Source organism: Pangasianodon hypophthalmus, chromosome 4 (genome assembly GCF_027358585.1).
Source record: "Pangasianodon hypophthalmus isolate fPanHyp1 chromosome 4, fPanHyp1.pri, whole genome shotgun sequence".
NCBI classification, from domain to species: Eukaryota; Metazoa; Chordata; class Actinopteri; order Siluriformes; family Pangasiidae; genus Pangasianodon; species Pangasianodon hypophthalmus.
This window is the reverse complement of record NC_069713.1, coordinates 2,045,054-2,049,953: the sequence shown is the minus strand read 5'-3', so window position 1 is coordinate 2,049,953 and position 4,900 is coordinate 2,045,054. Positions and strand designations below refer to the sequence as shown.

The 4,900-nt window shown below is 41.1% G+C and overlaps 1 long non-coding RNA gene across 1 annotated transcript; it reads left to right on the top strand.

Moving 5' to 3' along the window:
* Nucleotides 1–1,163: 1,163 nt before the first annotated feature.
* On the top strand, nucleotides 1,164–2,670 carry LOC117597169 (uncharacterized). The gene is made up of 2 exons (XR_008301655.1): nucleotides 1,164–1,310; nucleotides 1,985–2,670. It is a non-coding gene; the product is annotated as an uncharacterized LOC117597169 (long non-coding RNA).
* The last annotated feature ends 2,230 nt before the right edge of the window (nucleotides 2,671–4,900 follow it).

Below are 4,900 nucleotides of genomic sequence, written 5' to 3'. Positions count from 1 at the left end.
AGAACGTCTCTCTCTCTCTCTTTCTCCCTTTCTTCCTCTCTCTCTGTCTGTCTCTCTCTCTCTATCTCTCTCTGCACATTTGTATTGCTGAATAGTATGAATAATTAATCACCATGAGATCCTGCCGGAAAGTTCTACTGGTCGCTGGAGCCTGTGCCGGCGTCGCTGCGCTAGCCTTCGTTTGAGTACCACGTTTGTTGAGGAAGTTGATGAGGACTGGAAAGGAGAACTTTGAATCTGATGAGACTCCTGATGAGGACAGGAGTGAGACGGTCGCCGGCGCTCTTCCTGAAGATGAAGAATTCTTTCGTCGTGAAGACTCCACTGAGGAGAAACAGGGCATGAACCTCAGATGACACCGTAGACGGCTGCATTGTTTCTCTGCTCTGATTCAGGTCCTGATATCAATCCAAGGCCATCTTCTTTTGCAGGTTCCAGCCCTGAAGAATGCAGCTTTGGGTTTGGAAGAGCTGTTGCTCCGCCCACTCTGAGTGCTAGCCTGGGGGAACCTGAACCCGAGGAGGAAGAGGAGGAGGATGAGGGTATAATCATTCAGGGAGAGAAAGTGGGCATGGCCAGAAAGATCAAGCACCACCACCTGATTTTTGATTTCCACTGAACATTTTTGGCTGGTTTTACAGATGACATTGTCCCTCCTTCCTCCCCAGTACAGTTTCGCTAGCACTATCTGAGTGCTCGTGTATGCAGAAGAGGGTAGACAGCGCTCTCCTCTGAAGGTGTTACGCTTCCCTGTGACGCTGCAGAAGCACCAGTTCCAAAAGATTCGCTCGGCACGCTTCACACGTCTCTGAGGAAGCACGTGTTAGCTCCACCCTCCCCGCTTCATATCTTTTGTATCATAAAGTATAAACAAAATAAATAATAAATAAAAACATTTTATTTTGTGGGTTTTTTCAACTGCTGGAACTTGTGAATCTTCTCGAAAAAGTCACACAACATTGAAATGCTGCTCAGGAAAAAAAAGCAAATGTTAGAACACCTTTGCGAAAATGTATAAACACGTTGATGTAACATAAGTTCAGGTTTAAAAGCTCAGCAGTAAAGGGGTTAAACTTTTATTAAACTCAGTGCTGGATTGCAGGCAGCAAATAATCCTAATAAAGAACTGAGCTTGTTCCAGCTCACCTGCTGGCTGAGGGGGCGTGGCCAAGACAGACAAAAGAAAAGCTGCAGTCAGATACTAGCCTGATAAATGCAGCTTAACAGAAAAAATAGAGAACTCAGAGCTACAATGTCAGCAGATTGGAGCTGTGAATGGTCACGAATTTGCCTTAGAAACACAATATTGCGTGAGTTGAACAATGTTTTTTTTTCTTGCAAGCTAGCCATGCTGTTAGCCAGACCACACTGTCCAGTGCAATTTCCTGATCTTATTGAAGTTTAAATTAGATGGTAAAAGATTAAGCGAACTCAGTAAAGACCAGATCTAAACATACACACAGATAGTGTTAACCAGGTTAACCAAGTCAAAAGCCCAGCCACTGCTCCTTAAACTGCTCCTTCTTTCCAGAGGTGTCTTTCCCTTTGTTCTTAACACGAGCTGTAATGAGTGTTAAAGGAAGATGATAATCCCAGCTGTTTGTTGTGAAAAGTTTATTTCCTTTTGCATACAAAGAAGAGAAGCAGAATGTGAAATTCACTGCATGGTGAAAGTACACACAAACTATGTGTGTACAAAAAATACTAACCTGGTGTTGTGTAGACTTGGAAAAGATAAGTTGTTATTTATTGTTAAGATTTACACTCACTGTCCACTTTATTAGGAACACCTGTACACTTGCACCTTTGTACACCTACACTATATGGTCAAAAGTTTGTGGACACCTGACCATCACACCCATGTGTGGTTCTTCCCCAAACTGTTGCCACAATGTTGAAGCACACAGTTGTATAGAACGTCTTTGTATGCTGTAGCATTACAGTTTCCCTTCACTGGAACTAAGAGACTCAAACTCTGTTCCAGCATGACAATGCCCCTGTGCACAAAGCGAGCTCCATGAAGACATGGTGTGTGAAGGTTGGAGTGGAAGAACTCGAGTGTCCTGCACAGAGCCCTGACCTCAACCCCACTGAACACCTTTGGGATGAACTGGAACACCGACTGAACCCCAGACCTCCTCGACATCCCAACATCAGCGCCTGACCTCACTCCCAGAAGAGTGGAGCTCATTATAACAGCAAACACACAGGAATAAATCTGGAATGAGACGTTCAACAAGCACATATGGGTGCGATGGTCGGGTGTCCCAATACTTTTGTCCATATATTGTAGATCAGCCAATCACGTGGCAGCAGCACAATGCATAAAATCCTGCAGATGCAGGTCAAGAGCTTCAGTTAATGTTCACATCAAACATCAGAATGAAGAAACAGTGTGATCTCTGTGACTTTAACCGTGGCATGGTTGTTGGTAAAACGGGCTGGTTTGAGTATTTCAGAAACTGCTGATCTCCTGGGATTGTTGGTTCTGCTGTTTTTGTTGGGAATTTTGTCAGTGTGTTTGGTTAGTCAGGGAGAAAAGGGAAGCTAAACATCATTTGATTATCACTTTTTTTGATTTTGTAAGACAGCTTCTTTCTGCACAGTTAGTTTTGTTTGTCATTTTGAAGCAATACTGGCAACTGCAAATATTTCCCACAATATATCTCATACTTGCTCATTGTCCTTAATTTCACACACATTTCCCATCTCACCTTTCTGTGTCCAACCTTAGACTGGGGGATCATCTGGGATTTGAACCCGGGACCTCTCACAGAATCGTAAATGTTTTGCACTCGTTCTCCATCGTTAAAGCTTTCGACACCACTCTTGACTTCTTTGCCTCAACGGCATTTCTTGTGAGATTCAGGTTGACTCAGGTAATATGGCGTGTACCCGAGCAGCAGACTTTTCCTCCTCCTGTCTCTCATCCTTATAACTCGCATGATGTTTTTATGTCTTAAAATCTTTCGAAGAAGCTACAAAAGTGATCTCTGCTATTGTAGGGTTCATTGTCGTGTTCAGCTGCAGTGATGCTACCAGTAAACAGTTCTGTTTTCAGCAGGGAAGTATGAAACACAGGGTGAAAAGCAGACAGGACAAAATAATCACACGTGTCAAAATATCAGAATTGAGTATCGAGATCCACAATGAAAATGCAGCTGGAGAAAAAAGATGAAGCTGGAGAGTCTTGCTTTCTGTTTTACAGTATTAATTTCTATTTTAAATGTACAGTTCTGTGCAGAAGTCTTAGGCACGTGCAAAGAAATGCTGTAGAGTAAAGATGCCTTCAAAAATAATGAAATTAAATCTTTCTTCTTAAAAGAAAAATACTACAACAATGCAGTAAACAGTAATAAATGAAACAAAGTCAGTATTTAATGTGACGATCCTTCGCTTTAAATAAATAAAGCAGTATCTGAGGTGCAGTGTGTGCAGTTTTCTAAGGAAATGAGCTGGAAGTGTTACTGAGCATCTTGCAGAAGCAGCCACAGTTCTTCTGGAGACTTTGACTGTCGACTCGCTTCTTATTTCTGCAGCGAAACCCAGCAGCCTTCATTATGTTTTTATCTGAAAAGTGTCTCTTATGGAATCTGCTGCTTTCTTTACTGACATACAAACATTTTTCTGTAACGTTTCATTTTGTGCTGGAAAACTAATGTTTGGAATCTAAAATGGTTTTGTACTGAATCAATAATGTAGAAGTCAGAAAATAAACATCTATAACAAAGTGTGTACAAAAAAAGGGGGGGGAAAGACTTTTGCACAGCACTTTATATATTTTTCTATATTTTATTATATATATATTAAGTTATTTTTCAAATGTATATAAAAAAAAATCAGACAAAGCAGAACACAGTGAAGAAGTAAATATATACTGAAATGAACTTTCCTTTCTTTATTTTTCTTTAGACTAGAATGTGGAGGACAGAAGGGGAGAAATGACACAGGTAAACGAGGAAGAATAAAAGAGGAAGCATATTTATCACATCATCATAAAGGATTTTTATCAGTAATATCATAGTGAATACAGCTTACTATAATAAAAGAACTGTTTTAACAAAGACATATTTCAATACTGAAAAAACAGTGACATTTCTTTTAATTTTGGAGTTAAAACTTCAGGCCAGAGTGTAATGCTGGTGAGAATGGAGTGAGAAGTCACAGAGATGAAAACAGCTTTAGAAATAAATTCATCCCTGTGTTTTTTGTGGTTCGTATCATTTGTGTGTGAATGTAATTGCTGTCACGGGTGATGTGGATGTTTATTCGCCCTTTAGCTTCTGCTTCTGCTCTTCCTCATGTGAAGTCTGACCTTTATAAAGTGTACTCTAGGCCTGTGCCAGGAACTGAATCATCTTATTAACTGTGTGGAAAATAAGCACGGTAAACGATTAAGCGCGGTAACTGAATGAAACTATTGGTTTTTATTTTTAAACAGAATGAACGCATCATTCCACATTCATACCTCAGAATCTGACTTTCGATGATGAATTCTTCAGAGTTGCTCGGCATGGAGAGGAGCACGTACAGCATGAGCTTCATCCTGGAGCACGTGATAGTTTCACAGCTGACTCTGCTCTCGCGTATCTACTGTATATTCCCTCTTTATCCCCAAATACTAGGCAGTTTTCATTGCTCTCTGACCACACTCCTTCGTCCTCTTAAACGATCGCATGAAAAGATTTTTCTTTTTCCAAAGAGCCTGCATACTGACGACTTCTCCATTTAATCACATCAGGACCATTCCGTTGCTGAGGTTACGTTTACATCACTACCTCATTCGGCTGACACTTTTATCCAAAGCATCGTACAAGCAGTTGAGGGTTAAGGGCTTTGCTCAACGGCCCAACAGATCAGTGGCAGCTTGACTCGTGACCCAATGAGCCTCTGGTTTCAC